Source organism: Hipposideros armiger, unplaced genomic scaffold (genome assembly GCF_001890085.2).
Source record: "Hipposideros armiger isolate ML-2016 unplaced genomic scaffold, ASM189008v1 scaffold_2005, whole genome shotgun sequence".
NCBI lineage: Eukaryota > Metazoa > Chordata > Mammalia > Chiroptera > Hipposideridae > Hipposideros > Hipposideros armiger.
In genome coordinates, this window is record NW_017733354.1 from 3,378 (window position 1) to 21,400 (window position 18,023).

General features: G+C 40.9%; 1 pseudogene; it reads left to right on the forward strand.

The window, feature by feature from the left end:
- Window positions 1–333: 333 nt before the first annotated feature.
- On the forward strand, window positions 334–1,284 carry LOC109378451 (olfactory receptor 2AG2-like; annotated as a pseudogene).
- The last annotated feature ends 16,739 nt before the right edge of the window (window positions 1,285–18,023 follow it).

An 18,023-nucleotide genomic window follows, 5' to 3' on the forward strand; every position in this document is an offset into this window, starting at 1 on the left:
AGCTGGGTAGTTGTGAGTCGCTGGCGACTGCGTAGGCTGCAGCCCCTGTGGCAGTGGGTTGCCACGGGCTACCGTGTGTGGCCAGCAGTCAGCGTGAGCGGCCAGCAGCTGCCATGAGCGGCCGTCCAGAAGCCGGCAACTGAAATGCCTCACCCGGGATGAGCGCAATGATGCTGCCAACTTGGGCCAGTGAAGCAACGTCCTCCACAACTAGTCTGAAGACCAAAATGACAGCAACTTGTCTGTTTTCCTTCCCCCAATTCCCCAATAAAAATCTTAAAAAAAAAGAAAAAGAATCCATTTGTTTCTAGGCAACTAAAGAAACATCACGGAATGGAGCACTGGAACTCCACCCTGGGAACTGGCTTTTTATTCATGGGGATCCTGAAGGACAGTGGGTCTCCTGAGCTGCTCTGTGCCACAGTCTTACTCCTGTACCTATTGGCCTGACCAGCAATGGCCTGCTGCTCCTGGTTATCACAAAGGAGGTCCGGCTCTGCGTGCCCATGTTCCTCTTGCTTGGGCAGCTCTCACAAGGACCTCCTTGTGATGGACCTCCTCTTCACATCTGAAAGCCCTCGTGAACTTTCTGCACAACAAAATGACTATTTCCTTTGGGTGATACACCCCATCAGATATTTCTGGCACTGATCCTGGGCGGTGCAGAGGACCTCCTACTGGCCTTCATGACCTATCACATGTATGTGGCCATTTGTCATCCTCTGAACTACATGGTCCTCATGAGTCCGAGGGTCTGCTGGCTCATGGTGGCCACATCCTGGACCCTGGCATCCCTAAGTGCTCTAGGACACACCTTGTATACCATGCACTATCCCTTCTGCATGTCCCGGAAAATCAGGCACCTGTTCTGTGAGATCCCACTTCTGCTGAAGTTGGCCTGTGCAAATATCTCCAGATATGAGCTCGTGGTGTATGTAATGAGTGTGACTTTCCTTTTGCTTCCTCCTTCTGTTAGTTACCTCTTACACATGAATCCTATTTACTATGCTCCACATGCCCTCAAATGAGGGGCGGCAGAAAGCCCTAGTCACCTGTTCTTCCCACCTGATTGTTGTTGGGATGTTTTATGGAGCCGCCACGTTCATGTGCGTCCTGCCCAGTTCCCTCCACAGCCCCAAGCAGGACAACATCATTTCTGTTTTCTACACGATTTTCACTCCAGCCCTGAACCCCCTCATCTACAGCCTGAGGAATAGGGAGGTCATGGGGGCCTTGAGTAGGGTTTTAGGAAAATACATATTGCCAACACCATCTACCTTCTAGGGAGGGCTCATGGCTTGTCGCTCACCATCCTTCTTTAAATCAGAATGCTAACCACAACCAGTCTTTATATGATACTCTGTGTGTGATGATACAAACAGTTAAATATTTTATTGATTTTGATTCTACTGTGTAGCTGGTGAACCTTAACCTGCACTCACATGGGACATACCACCCAGACCTTGGAAGCTCATGTTATCAAAGGAATACAAGAAGAAATTCATGGAATGGATGTCTTAGACTCCCTCTGTGGTAGGACTTATACTGACTGATTACCAAATAGACACAGTAGGGGACAAAGTTTTAAATTCAATGTCATCTAGCCGTACAAACAGTAATATTGGGTTATTGGAAAAGTCATGATGTATTTTTTCTATGTTTACTATGCAAAAATGTGTAATGACTTTTCCCACAACCCAATAGTTTTAGGCTGACCCAACTTCAATAGCCACTTAACATCAGAGGGTGACTGCTTTTCTTAGCGTTAGATTCTAAGACAATTATCAGAGAGCAGTACCCCCAGGGGATATATTGGGCACCTTGTTTATTAGGCAAACGATTGTTCGAGCAATTAGTTAGAAAGAATAACAGACTTGTACTCCAGACTTACGTAGCAATCCATATTGAATACATAAATAAAGACAATATTTATGTTGAGCTAGTGAGAAAGTCTAAATGGTACATTTTTATACTGACTAAAATTCAATCTAAAATTAAAATAGAGACATGAATAAAAGAAAATGTGATAACATCACATTTGAAGTAAGGGTTAAAGATATCTGGTGAGAGACATCTGTTGTGTATTTTGCTTGAATTTTTAAAGACTATGATCTTACACATATACAGATGTGTTTCAAAACATCAAAGTAATTGGAAGGAGTTCACATTCTTTTTTCTTTTAATTAAAATTTATTGGGGTGACAATGGTCAGTAAAGTTACATAGGTTTCAAGTGTACAGTTCTATATTATATCATCTATATATCACATTGTGTGTTCACCACCCAGAGTCAGTTCTCCTTCTGTCAGCATATATTTGATCCCTTTTACCCTCTTCTACCACTCCCCCCTCACTCCCTTACCCTCTGGTAACCACTAAACTATTGTCTGTGTTATCAGTTTTTGTTTCTTTATTTGTTTGTCTTGTTCCTTTGTTGCTTTCAGTTTTATATCCCATTTATCAGTGAAGTCATATGGTCTCGACTTTTTCTGTCTGACTTGCTTTGCATAATAATCTCAAGATCCATCCATGTTGTAGCAAATGGCACTATTTCATCTTTTCTTACATCATAGTAGTATTCCATTGTGAGTATATACCACATCTTCTTTAACCAGTCCTCTATTGAAGGACACTTTGGCTGTTTTCATGTCTTGGCCATGGTAAATAAAGGTGCAATGAACATTGGACCACACATATCTTTATGGATAAACGTTCTCAGATTTTTGTGGTATATGCCCAGGACAGGGATTGCTGGATCATATGGTAATTCTATTCATAATTGTTTGAAGAACCTCCACACTACCTTCTATAGAGGCTGCACCAATATGCATTGCCACCAACAGTGTATGAGGGTTCCCTTTTCTTCACAGCCTCTCCGATACTTATTATTATTTGTCTTGTTGATAGCCATTCTAACTGGTATAAGGTGATATTTCATTGTGGTTTTTATTTGCATTTCTCTGATAATTAGTGATGTTGAGCACCTTTTCATATGTCTATTGGCCATCTACATGTCCTCTTTGGAGAAACGTCTGTTCAGATCCTCTGCCCATTTTTTGTTGTTGAGTTGTATGAGTCTCTTATATATTTTGGATATTAGCCCCTTATTGGAGGTGTTATTTGCAAATATTTTCTCCCATTCTGTTGGTTGACTCTTTATCTTCTTGATGGTTTCTTTTGATGTGCAGAAGTTTTTTAGTTTGATATATGAGTAGTGTCATTCATTTATTTTAGCTTTTACTTCCCTTGCCTCTGAGATCAAATTCATAAAATCTTCATTGAACCCAAGGTTCATAACTTCAGCACCTATGTTTTCTTTTATGCAGTTTATTTTTTCTGGTCTTATGTTTAGACCTTTGATCCATTTTGAGTTAATTTTTGGTGCATGGTGACAGATAGCAGTCTAGTTTCATCCTTTTGCATGTGGCTTTCCAATTCTCCCAGCACCATTTATTGAAGAGGCTGTCTTTTCTTCATTGTATATTTTTGGCCCCTTTGTTGAAATTTATCTGTCTATATTTATGTGGGTTTATCTCTAGGTTTTCAATTCTATTCCATTGGTCTGCATGTCTGTTTTTCTGCCAATACCATGCTGTTTTGATTAATGTTGGTCTGTAATACAAGTTGAAGTCAGGGAGTGTGATAATACCGCCAGCATTGTTCTTTTTTTCTTAGGGTTGCTTTGGCTATTTGGGAGCTTTTGTGGTTCCACACAAATCTGACGATTTTTGTTCTATTTCTTTAAAAAATGCCAATGGAAATTTGAAAGGGATTGCATTAAATCTGTATACCGCTTTGGGTAACATGGTCATTTTAACTATACTGATTTTTCCAATCCATGAACACGGAATGTCTTTCCATTTCTTTATGCCTTCTTCAAACATTTTACAAATGTCATATATCTCCTTCACATCCTTGGTTAAGTTTACTCCTAGGAGTTTTACTCTTTTTGTTGCAATTGCAAAAGGAGGTTTTTTTCTTAAGTTTCATTTTTAGTATATAGGAATGCAATAGATTTTTGTACATTGATTTTGTAGCCGGCAACTTAACTATGCTTGTTTATTGTTTCTAATAGCTTTTTGGTGGAGTCTTTAGGGTTTTCTTTATATAGAATCATGTCATCTGCAAAAAGTGACAACTTAACTTCTTAATTCCCAATTCAGATGCCTTTTATTTCTTTCTCTTGCCTGATTGCTCTGGCTAAGACTTCTAATACTATGTTGAATAGCAGCGGCGATACGGGACAATGCTGTCTTGTTCCTGAATGTAGAGAAAAGGGCTTCAGTTTTTCACTGTTAATTATGATATTAACTGAGGATTTGTCCTATATGGCCTTTATTATTTTATGGTATTTTCCTTCTACACCCATTTTATTAAGTATTTTAATCATAAATGGAACTTTTATCTTGTCATGGTTTTTCTGCATAAATTAATATAATCATGATATTTTTTCCTTTATTTTGTTTATGTGGTGTATTATGCTGATCCATGTACATATGTTGAACCAACCTTGTGCCTCTGGGGTGAAGCCCACTTGATTGTAAGCTCATATTCTTTAGGCAAGTATGTGTGTATCTGTGCCCAGAGGACAGGATTTATCAGTGTGGGAAATCTTTTAACAAAAGCTGGGAACTTAAATCTATTGACTTAAGAAACTCCAAAATACCCGGGTTCACATAGCTGGGGTTATTGTTAGGATAGTGCTTTGTGAAAAATGTGAAAAATCAGACTACTTTTTTCTTTACAGAATTGATCTTATTTGCTTAATCTGTAAAGCTAAACCATAATAGGAAAGCTAACCTATGAAATTTAACCAAGTTTATTATAAAAACTGAGAAAATTCAGAAATTTAGAAAGAATAAAAAATCACCTATAAAGTTTTCCTTTCATGTTTTGGTTATTCACATATGTATTTTAGTGAATCGTTATATACATGTTGTTTAAAGTCTTGGTTTTTTTCAGTTAAAAGTTGTGAAACATTCTCACTTGGTAAGAAGGGACATTTTCGGGTAGGGGTAGGGAGTGAATGGCAGGGATGGGGGGGACCAGAGTGCTGAGTGTGAATCTCTGCTCCCCCTTTATTATCTGTACATCTTTGAACACTAAATTAAACCTTGTGCCTCAGTTTCCGCATCTTAAAGTATTCCTAATAGTAGGGCTCTTGATGATCTCATGATGTTTAGGTTGACTGAATGAAATAATAAATGTGAGACACATAGACCAGAGTTTGGCAAACAGCTTATAACATGCTGGCTATTGTATGAATAAATAGTAAATAGTCTTTAAATACTTAATTTTTCAAATTGAGACATAATTGACATATAATGTTTCAGGTGTGCAACATAGTGATTCAGTGTATTTGTATATATTACAAAATGATCACCACAATAAGCCTGGTTAGCATCCATCACTGTACATAGTTACATTATTTTCTTGTAATGAGAACTTTCGAGATCTACTTCCTTAACAACTTTCATATATGTAATACAGCATTATTAACTATAGTCACCACACTGTACATTACATCCCCATGGCATTTATTTTATAACTGGAAGAAAAAATGATTTTAAATGACTACATAATAATTCATCATGTGAATCCTCTGTAATATATTTAGGCATTTGCTTACATTTAGTTTTGGTTTCCCAAATTTTCTTATGTGAGGATCTGATTTTATCTGAGGTCAAATTTCTAGAAATGGAATTACTAAGCTATAAGTAGAGAAACTAAAATTCTTCTTACAAAGAGCCAAATTGCTTATCAGAAAGGTAAAAACATTTTGTATTTGACTAGCATGTTATAGGAATGCCTGCCTACCTCACTATAGTCTTCCTAGTGCAGCCTAATCTCATGAACTCTCTTTGCTAGTCTATTAACATACTAAAGCAATGTAGCAGATCTTTTCATCTATATTACTTATTTTGTTTGATCCTAATGATTTCTATAGCTCTTTATAGACAAGCACACAAACGATTTGACAATTAAATATGTGGCAATATTTACTTTCAGTTATTTAGCTATGTAGTAGGATTTTTTGGCCAGGGAAGTGTTACAATATTTTTGTAATTACATATATCCATCTATCTTTTCCTTCGCATTTTTCAGGTGATTGTATCCTTATAATTCCCATTCTTAGTTCAGAAAATATCCACATATATTTCTTTTAGATTTGCTTAATAAGTTAGCAATAAGTGATATTTAACTTTTCAATAAGTGTTTAAAAGTAACTTTTTAGTGTCCCTGCAATTTATTATAGTATAGGGTGTCTGTTGAGGCTTTAAGTTCATTGTGTTTCCAAATAGTCGATTTTCCTATTAGCGTTCTTAATAATCTGTTCATATTACTTATTTGTTATTCTTTTTACAATTGTTTGACTAAATTCTATTTTCTTATAAATATATCAGTAGGGATATTTCTGGGCTAGTTCTCTAGTTCCAGTCATCTTTCTCTGAAAATACTATTTAACACCTTCACTCTCAGTTTATATCCTTGTATCATACATCCTTGGGAAAAAAGTATCACACATCCTCATCTTCCACTGCCAAATTTACTAGCATATCTGCACTTAGCTTTCTATCTTTTAAAAGAACCCATCAGAAGCCAAACCCTCCACTAATGCTCTTAATACCTAGCTCTTTTGCTGCTCAAAGAAATTGGACTTGAAATTACTGGATTCTTCTGTGTCATCTCTCTCTCTCTCTCTGCTGGAATGCTTGCTATAGGTCACAGACATGCTCTCGTATCTCCCATCTTAAAGCACCCCTCCCCGAACCACATTTCCTCTCCAGGTACACCCCTTTCTCAGAACAAATCATCATGCAACATATGTCTATACCCATAGCTTCCACATCCTTTTCTACCATTCATGACTTGTGTCACTCTAGTCAAGCTCCCTCCTCTCCCTACCACCCATCTGTGCTGCAGTTGTGCTTGTCAAAGTCAGTAATATTCATATATTCATATTGTAAATTCAATATCACTTCTCTGTCTTCATCCCACTCAAGCTTTCAGCCACATTCGACACAATGGACCACTCTTTCCTTCTTGAAACACCTTCCTTTGCTGACTTCCAGGCCACCACATACACTAGAATTTCCAATTTCCCCACTGGACTCAGTCTTCACACAGTCCACTTCTTCTCTTCAACATGATGTCTGAATATTGAAGTGCCTCATGGCTCCATTGCAAATTTCCCTTTGTCCTGACTCAACCCTCTCTGCTTTGGTAAATTCATCATTTCATGAGTCTGAATTCCATCTACATTCATTTGACTCCCAGTGACATGACCTCTTCTGAAGCCCAAAATCACCTAGCTAACTGCTGATGTCACCTCTTTCCCTGGAAGCCTTAAGCATTTCCCTTTTAATCAAAAACTGAATACTTGATCCATCCCCTAAAATCTGTTCTTCCCACAGTTTTTCTTATAAGAAATAGCATTACCACTTTCACTCTTAATCAAGCTAAAATTGATGTACAATACTTGTTTCCTCTCTTTGCCTTACTACTACTCCCAAACAAGAATATCCTATATATCCTGCCTCCATAATATAGCCCAAACCTCTTTACTCCTCCCTATCTTAATTACTATTACTGAGCAAAACTGCTAAATCTACCGACCAGATTGAACTTTCAGGACAAATTTCTATGCTAGGATTGAGATGGACACTAAAGTATATAGTTGGTCACAGCTTTGGAAACAGACTGCCTGGGTTTCATTCCGAGTTCTACCACTTACTATCTGTGGGATGTTGGTGAGTCAGTTTAATTCTCCCTCAAGTTTTCATCTGCAACATGAGATTCAATGTAGTCCCTATCTCATAGAGTTGTTGAGAGGATTGAGTTTATATATGTAAAGTGCTTAGAAAAGTGCCTGGAACATATAAACTCTCAGTATTTTCTATCATAATCATCAAATTTTCTGGAACACCTGAGCGGCTCAATCCAGGTCAATTATTGAGACTTTAAATGTCATATTGAAACATAGTTTGTCAGAGGTTAATTCTCCTACAGCACACACTGAGTTGGGATTGGAGGTGTGCCTGTGATGTTTATTAGGGATTAATATCTGTGAAAGAAGGGGGACGAAACAGTACTGGGCAGACAGAAGATTAGAAATTACAATGTGGGCTCCACAAAGCTTAGCCAACCTGGTGGAACACTAGTGTGAGAATTGCCAGTCAGAGCTGTCCTGGAGCAAGTTGAGTTTGCAGGGATTTTATACAATATCATCACCTAGCGTGGTCATGGGATACTGGCTGGCCCAGAAAGATGAGATTTCATGGTTGTAATGGTGAGCGGAGGAAAAGAGGAAGAGAGGAGTACACGCCAGGGAGGACCTAATTGATTTTTTAGCAATATATAATCAATATGAGCAATATCCAATCAATTTATTAGCAATATCCAATCAATGTATTAGCAATTTACAATAGTAGAAGACAAACACAATCAGAGCAATTGAAGAATGCAATAACAGAAGGTAAAAGGCAACTAAGACTAAACCATATATGTACATATAAACTAAAACCTTGGTTTGTGAGCCTAATTTGTTTTGGAAACACGCTTGTAATCCAAAGCACTTGTATATCAAAGCGAATTTCTCCATAAGAAATAATGGAAACTCAGATGATTCATTCAACAACCCAAAAATATTCATGTAAAAATTATTACAATACTGTAAGATAATATAAAATAATAAAGAAAATACAAAATATAAAGAATAAAACAAAATAACCTGCACTCTCCTTTGAAAACGTTCGTGGCTGGTGTGAGGGAGACAAGAGCGAGGAAGGTTATTGTGTAGGACGACTCTCACTGTCACGAGATCACTGCTATCTATTGGCTCAATGGAATCTTTTTCTTTTTGTGCAACTTTAACAAGGTACTTATCCAGTGACGCTTGCTTTTGCTTCCTTTTGAGGATTTCGCGGAAATGTGACATTGCATTGTCATTAAACAGATTCATCGCTCTCACTACTACAGCTTTATACAGGTTGTGCTTTTCTACAAAATTTTGCACTGTTTCCCACATTTTACACATCTCCCTAATCTCATTTGAAGTGAGGGATTCCTCCGCCTTTTTCTCCTCCTCCTCTGCAGATGAGGTCTCCTCCACAACTATCCATAGATGCTTTGAAGTGACAAAAAAATACACTAGTGCCAGTTGTGGGCACCTTCCAATGTTCTGAAAAATCACTGATTTCTGCCAAAAACCACGGCCTGAGACTGAGCATCTGAGCATGGGAGATGATCACCCACAGTCCCGCAGTGAGAGAGAAAGAAGAATCATTGGCTCAGTTGTGACTATGTGACGTTCAGCATCACATAGTACTCATATTGCAAGACATCACTCATTTATCAAGTTAAAATTTATTAGAAATGTTTGCTTGTCTTGCAGAACACTCACAGAACAAGTTACTGGCAATCCAAGGTTTTGCTGTGTATTGAAATAATATGCCAAAGAAGCTCACCGAATTCTGGGAAGTAACCCTAGAGAGATCAGGAAACAGTCAGACCTCACCAGGTCCACGGCTGGTAGTCAGGAGTCTCCTGACGCTGCAAGCTGCAGGCTGCATACAAGTACCAGGAAACGCTAGAATGAACTCACCAGCACAAGAACTCTCTACTGCAACCAAAAGACCTCGCCAAGTCCATAGCTGGAAACTGGGGTGTCCCCCAATGCTGCCAGCTATGTAAGTTTAAGTCTTAAAGCACGGCCATCCTCCAATGCTGTAAGCTGTATTGTCCAGAAACAATGCTCTCCTGAAAAGCAGTCCTGAAACAGCAATCCTCTGAAACAGCAATCTTCTGAAAACAGCAATCCTTTGGAACAGCAATTCTTTTCTAACAACCATGTTTTTGAAACAGCAAAATTCCTTCCATTACAACTGAGGTCTTTCTTATGTATCTCTTTAGATGCACCCCAAAGTCAAGCTTTGTTCCTGTCTCCCCTCTCAAGGAATAGCCAGTTCCAGAAGGGTTTGGCAGTTAATGATAACGATGTTGCCTATCCAGCTGATGAAAACAATCCCTACTATTCTCTCCTTCCACAGCTTGGCATCGTGCCTGTCATATAATCCTGATATAACAAAGTTACCTCTTTCACTTTATCTGCTGATGTGGGCAACACAGACAGAAAGCAGCAGCATCTCATATCTTCCCTGCCGGGAATGAGACAAAGGGGGAATTCTGTCAACCGCTGACCAAGAATTCTCTTAACCCTAAGCCTACCATCACCCCGCATGCAGCCTCTAACGTGAAGGAGCAAAAAAGCTAATAGACAAAAGTTAACATCAGCCAATGAAGAAGGCACGTTTTCTTAACATCTTTCCCACAATAGGGATGCGTCCTGCACATGTGTGGGTTGCATAACCAAGCCAGCACCTTTCCACATGAGGTCGAGAGCCTGGCTCTACAGTTGTCTTGGACCTCGTCCCAACACTCCACCCATCCAGGTCTCACCTCACAATCTATGCAACGAGCGTCTTCCACAAGGGGCTCTGTGCAAGGAAACTGGAACACTGCATCCACAAACCCCAACAATAAAGGCTGCTGTAGTAGACCACCGCCCTCCCACACTGAGTACCCAAACCAGGGGTGGGTTTAATTCACCTGGCCTGCGAAAAAGTTTCAGTCCAGTCCAAGTAATGTCCCAGAGGGTGGCCCTCAGTGTCCACACTGCGTCCCGCTGCAGCCCAGTGCCTCCGTAACTGTTGCCGTAAGGCTGGGTGGGTGGTGACGAAAGCCAACTTCCCCATCTCTAATCCTAACAGGAGTAGACTGTCCGCCCCAACATTCCATAACTGCAATAACTAAGTGGCTAACGACTCAGAGGGCTTCTGCTGCAAGCAGGACCCCAAGTCCATCAGCGGTGCCTGGATATGTGGTCAGAACAGATGGTGTTGGACCATCTATGGCATGGGAGGCTGTTGTCCAGGGGCCCCACGGGGTTGCTGCACCTTTACCGTCTGCATTACCACGAGCCTGGCCTGGAAACGGGGAGTGAGGACCAACCCCTCTTCATCCTTATCATCTTCCTCAGAGGTGTCTACAACTGTGGGAGAGGCCTCCCCACACTGGGGTAGCTGTTCCTTTCTCTCCCTCCAAGACTGTACATTTACTTCTAAAAGACCCCGAGTTTTCTCCCAGGCAAATTGCATTTCCTGCTACTGGTGCAGGTCCTCACAGGTTTCCTGTAACTAAGTTTCCATGCACAGACTGCTCCACCACCTTTCGGAGAGTTGTAAGAAACATCCAGTCCATAGCACCCTCAGCCGCCAGGGCACCAATGCGCTTTTCAAAAGACTCCTCCAACTTCAATAAGGTCTCCTCTGAGACTTTAGGGGACCAATCCATCGCCTCCCACTCATGAGGTGGGGGGGGCAGGTCTCCAATAGTGTGGCTACTGCAAACCACATGTTAATCCACCTCCCACCCTCCATGCCTCTGGCCTGCACCAAATCCTACCGCTGACTGTGCCAAGTTTCATGCCAGATATAACGCAGGAGCTCAGCACCTGGCAGGTGAATACAGCATATGATGAGAGCAAAATAGATGAATAACGGAGCCATGGATAGTGGGTTCATAGCTACATTCTCGATGGTGGCCAGTTGAGACACAAAAAGAAACTTCTGCCAATACTCTAACTATATTGATGTCAGCCGGTCGAGATGTAGAACGCAACATTCACACATCCCACTCACTAACGCAGCCACAGCAGTTATATAGCATACAGAACAATAGTGGCTCATGGCCAACTGGTTTCATAAATGTTTACATAGAGATGTGCCCGGCACATGTGCGGGTTACATAAACTGAGCCAGCACCTTTCCAGGTGAGGTCCAGAGCCTGGCTCTACTGCTCTCTTGGACCTTGTCCCAACAGAGGGCCTCAGAAAGAAGATGGGAGGCTTTAAGAAGGGGAGCTATAGTTAGAATGGGAGGCAGGGGAAGAGGAGGAAAACTTGTTGTTGAGAGGGTCTGTGATGCTATTACTGAGACCAGTATTTGCTTGTGAGATGACCACTCTGTATTTGTAAACCCTACTTTAAGATTCTCAGTTTCCAGTTTCACTGTGACTCCAGAGACGAAGAGTAACTAGGTGCTGACCAAGGCTACAAAGGGTTTGGGTGTAATTTGACACATTGAGGTAGTGTGTGTGTGTGGGAGGGGGGGGAGGGGGAGATCTGCAATCGCACCCATAGGTGCCTCTGCAGGACATGGGATGATGAAGCTGCTCTTCCAGGAATAGTTCCAGCCTGGAGCACACGGAGCTGAGACTCAGCTTCTTGTTTTGGCTCATTAACTATTACCACCTTTTCATTCCTCCTAAGGAATCCATTTACAAGTTCTGGGCTTTCTTTTTTTTAAGATTTTATTGTGGAATTGGGGAAGGGGAACAGCATTGGGGAATCGGGGAAAGGGAACACACAAGTTGCTGTCCTTTTGTTCTTCAGTCTAGTTGTGGAGGACCTCGCTTCACTGACCCATGTTGGTATTGTGATCACTGCATTCTTCCTGGCTGAGGCAGAAGGTCACCAGCTATTGGATGGCAGCTCACACTGGCTGCCAGCCACTCAAGGTAGCTCATGGCAGCCCACTGCAGCCCCACTGCAGCCCCACTGCAGCCTACGCTGACGCTGGCAACTCACAGCAGCCCAGCTCCAGGTTGAGCTGTTCTTCACCATCTTAGCTGTAGAGGGCGCAGCGTCACTGGCCCATGTGGGATCCAAACCAGAGGTCCTGATGCTCAGTGCTTGCTCTCCCAAGCCAACTCTTAACCAACAAGCCACTTGGCCGGCCCTCTGGGCTTTCTTATTTGACCCCACCCTTCTTACCCCTACCCCAAAGGCCATGTGGGAAAAACCTATCTTTCTCTGATCATCAGTTTTACCTCTCTTGTTTTCACCCTCCAGTTTTCTGTTTCATAATTATCACTTACTAATGAGTTGCCCCTCTGGCAGCTACGTGTCATTCTCTTCTCCAAGCTCCTAATAGGGGTGTGGGTCACTGCTTACTTACCTGCCTGCTGTTGACTCCTGGAAGTCCTGCATTCTCTCACCTCTTGGATGGATGCACTTGTATGTGCAGTGTAGGAATGTTGTGCAGCCTTTATTTTCTTTTTTGCACTGTTTCTTTATATTCTACAACCCATTGCTCAGATCCATTTAGATGTAGCATTCTTTACCAACAACACATTCTATTAGCCATCTTTACAACTCCCTGTGCATCATGGACTCTTGGCTGTCCCCCTGTCACTGTTGTTAGGGTAATTGCAGCCTCCTGGTTTCTGCTGGTTCAGTGCTCACACATTACTTCTGTTAGCTTTAAATCTCCATCATCGCCATATGTGTTAATGATCCCAGCTCTGCACAGCGCTCCTATCACTGCTGCTGGCCTTCAGAGGAGAGTGACACTGAGCTTCTTAGTGATGTGGTGCCCCTCCCATCGGCACGTTCCTGATGTTTGTGAATGTTGTGTTCTTTGGGCTTTTCCATGAAATGTAACTCTCCTGTGGGTCTTCTGGCCTTACATAATATAACCATTCCAGCATGCCCATTCTCCTGTCAACTTTTAAGTTTTTCTTTTATCATCTTCCAAGAACCTCAGGTATTTCTACTCTGCTCAGTATGGGCTTTTGATTTTTCTAACCTTCTAAGAGCCTCCTTACTATGTTGAGTTTGTCCAATCCCCTGAGGCCCTTGCCTAAGCATTAAATGTTATATGTTGACAAAGTGTCCCCAAGTAAAGGAATTTTTGCATATCCAGTCTTATGTTCTAGCTCCCTTGATCCCGCACCCTCAAAATCCAAACCTTGGGACACTTCCTTGGCTCCTGGTGATACAAAGCCCAGATTTCACCACAACCAGTTACATACCTAGGATTTGTACTCTCACCAGGGCAACAACAACTGAGCACCTCAAGGAAAGAACTCATTACTCCCACGCAGCCTCCCAACACCAAGAGACCATGAAGGACCTTCCTAGGTATGGCTGGATATTGCCAAATCTGGATTCCCCAGTTCGAAGTCATAGCCAAACCTTCATATGAGGCTTTAAAAGGCCCACATTATGAGCTTTAGACTGGAATGTGGGGTTAGAGCAGGTTTTCTGTTCTCTCTAGGCTCTTACTGATGTCTTGGCCTTAGCTCACCCCAACCTCTTCAAACCTGTCTCACTTTACATTTTGGAGAGGAGGGGGATTGCTCCAGGACTCCTTATTCACACTTTAGGAGCATATCCACAGCCAGTTGGCCAGTCGCCTCCCTAGTAAAGAGTGATTGAAACTGATACACATTGTAAATGTATAATGTACAGAGTTGTTAAGGTTTGGTGAGATGAATGGAAGACAAAGAAAAGAGAAAAAACTTTCTAAAAGGACAAGCTCAATTACACTTGTTAAATCAAATTATACCGGAGGCCCTAATCTCAAAATAGAAGATTTAGTGCCACAATTACAATCCCTCTTGTCTTATCGGCTGGTTCTTTTGGATCTTTTTGGGTGTAATCAATCTCTTTTCACTTTTATCAGGTCCTGCAGATCAACAGATTGGTTCTTCTGAGATTTAGCCCAAGTTAACTCCTGCAGTCAGCAGAGATGGTAAGGTCGCTTCTGATGAAGACACTTATTTTGCAGGAAAGATGCTTCTGCAGTATCATCCCAGGCATGGGAAGTGCCAGCTCTTACTATGGAGGAATGGGCTTCCTCTGCAAACTCTGAGGTCCCAGGGGGGCCTGAAGAGTTGAAATTTGGGGGTGGGCATCCACTAAGATATCAAATTCATTGTTTCAGGTGGAAGCTAATGGAAGCAGAAAGGAAAACAAACTGAATTACTGGAGAGCTTGTGAGGAAGAAGAAAGCTCAGGTATGTGGTCAGGCAGGTTCATCAATAGACGACACATGAAATTTTCTAACACAGAGTATCAACCAGCTTGCTTTAAATGGCTTTGTTGTTGTTGTGTTGTTGTTATTATTATTATTATTGAATGTCATTCTTTAAATGTGTTTTTCACAAATTCTATGAATCTGTTCCTTTTAGAAGAGTCCTTCTTCTGGAAGAGCAGTGTGAGGAGCTTCTTGGACCCATTCCTCAGTGAAACAGAATAACTGGTGAAAGTGATTTAAAAAGCCAACCCATTAAAGTTCCTGGAATTTGTCCTAGGCTGTACAGCAAATGAAAGAACACTTATTCAGGGAAATCTACTAAAACTCAGTCAGAACAGTGAAAGAATCTATGGCATCGGCCGAGATAGCTCCTTTCCTTCATTCTGAGCAGATGTGGTCAAGAAGATGGGGCTTCCTGTCCCCTAATCTCCCAGTCAAGAGATAGGGTATCTTACTGGGAGGGTCAGGCAGCCAGCATTTCTCCTCCCCTCCAAGACTGAGATGCAGAGGCTAAATTGCAGGAGAGTGCTGCAGAGAGGTTGGGGCTGCCTTCTTCCACCCAGCCCTACTCATAGGTGTGCAGGTCCTACTATGGGATGGTCAGCTGAAAATACTGGGACCACCATTGTTCTTGCATCAGCTCATTTGTGAGCAGAGGTTCCCAGCTGGAAAAGGCAAGCCAAAAAGACTAGAGGCCCTGTCTTCACCCAGTGCCCAGATCACGGGCTCTGAGATTTTTCCCAGAAGAAAAGGTAGTTCATTAGAACAGAGAGTCCTGAGTAGAGTCCTACCAAAAAGAACTGACTTTATTTGAAGCAGAGTGTTGGGAAGTTCAAGCCCAAGGGGATTCTTGAAAAAAAAAATGGAGATGTTGGTGATAAGTAATTAAGAGGAGACTGAGAATTCCATGGCAGAAAATAATGAATTGAAACAATGGATCTCTGTTTACCTGAGATGAGGAAGGCTGTCAGTAGAGCACCAAACAGGTGAGAGGATATTTAGAATTAAGTTTTGAGCATTTCAACTTGAGGTATCTTTAAGACATCCAAGTGGAGGGCTTTAGTAAGCAATGTTGGAGGTTTGGTGAGAGGGATATGTGAGATATATATATATTAGGAGTCATAAACATGTAGGTGGTATCTAAAACCATGGGAACTGGAGACACATTAAGAGAGAGTCTGGATATGGAAGGAAGACCAAAGATTGAGCCCTTGGAGTATGCTAGCATTGAGAGTTCTAATAGAACAGGAAGACCCAGTGACAGAGTGATGTAGGAGGAAAAGCAAGAGTGCTGTATTCTCAAATCCAAGTGAAGAAAGTGCTTCAGAGAGGAAAAGGTGATAAAATGATGCTGATACAGCAAATAAGATGATTGAGATGATTAAAATGATTTGATTCAGCAAAGTAGAGGCCATTGGTGACATCTATTTAGTTAATGTCAGCTGCATTATCTGTTTGAAATATCAGGACCAGTTTTTTTCTTTCTTTTCCTCCCAAGTGTTACCACTTCTACCTCTAATATTTAATAAACTTGTCCTGTCAATTGTATTTATCAACAACAATTATTCATCATGTACACTGGGGTACTAGATAATGAGCATATGGAGATGAACAAGACTTGGTCCCTCTGCTTCAGGAGTTTATAGTTGAGGATAACTTTACTTCAACATAATAGCAGGCATAACTATATTTCAATAGTAGCAATAAAAATAATGTTAATAATTACTAGAATTTCTTCTATTAACATGACATTTTTTCTTGCTGCTGCTACTACTCTTACTACTGCCAACTAACATTGGAACACATACTCTGTGCCAGGCATATGTATCATCTGACATTATCCTCACATCTCTATGAGATGGCACCATTTTTTAGAGGTAAAAAGTGAAGCAGAGACAGGTTGAATAACTCACCCAACGGTATACAGCTAGTAAATGGTGGAGGCTCTATGTAAAACCAAGCAGCCTAATTTCCAAGTTTGTGTTCTTCACTTCAACTGCAAGCTGGCATTCCATAACTCTGAAAAGTTGTCTTATGTCTACTAATTTATTCCCTCATTATATTACTTCCCCCTTCTTGCTTCTCCTTTTTAATTTTTACTGGGATAAGTTTTCTAGTAAATTACTTGCATGTGAATCTATGTCTTAGGTCTGCCTCTGGGGAACTGAATTTAAGACATATAATCTTCCATACTGCTAAAGAATTGTGACGTTGACTTCTATATGTCTTTTTTCATTGATTAGTGTTTGAAATAGTTGTAAAAACTGATGAAGTACGAAAGGGTATCAATATATTGACATACATTTTGAGCTTTTAGTTAAAATCACTTTTATTTAGAACTTACTATGACCTCAACTATGATTTCCCAAGGAGACCTTGTTGAATATTCCTGCTAGTAAAGCCCAGATGAGACTATCTCAAGTTATCAATGTGGTTGTTGTAAAATGTTACCCAAAAGCAAAGGAATAAAGAATTTAGCAGAGGCAATGTAACATTACAGTAACTTAGAAAATACTTATTTAGTGTATGGCACTATACTAAATACTTTCTATATAGCAATTCATTTATTCTTCCCAACAATAGCATGAGAACTATTCTATTTTATAGATAGGGCACTTGAGCTCCAAGAAGTTAAATTACATGACCAACGTCTCACAGGCATCAGTACTACAAAGGTAGCAATATTAGTAACTATCATTGACAGTATCAGTGATGGTGTACACACTTTCCTTCATTGCCGTGTGCACTCATGCACTACCGTAAAGGGCTCAATGGCTTTTTCAGACTTAATGAAGAGTTAGAATGGTTAAAGAGAATTATAATTTTGAGAAATGGGGAAAAACTTTTGTATGTTTCATGTCTTTCCCTATAGTCCAAAGGAAGAGCATGCCAAACTTAAGGGGGTCAATTTTTAGACATATCTTACTGTAGTCAGCTCAGGTTGCCATAACATAAAACCAGGACTGTGTATCTTAGATATCAGAAACTGATCTGTCACAGTTCTGGAGCATCTAATATCAAGGTGCTGGCTGATTCAGTTCCTGGTAAGGGTTCCCTTCCTGTCTGGCAGATGGCTGCCTTCTTGCTGTGTTTGTGTACATGACCTTCCCTTGGCTCAGGCATGTGAGGGACAAAGAGATTTCTC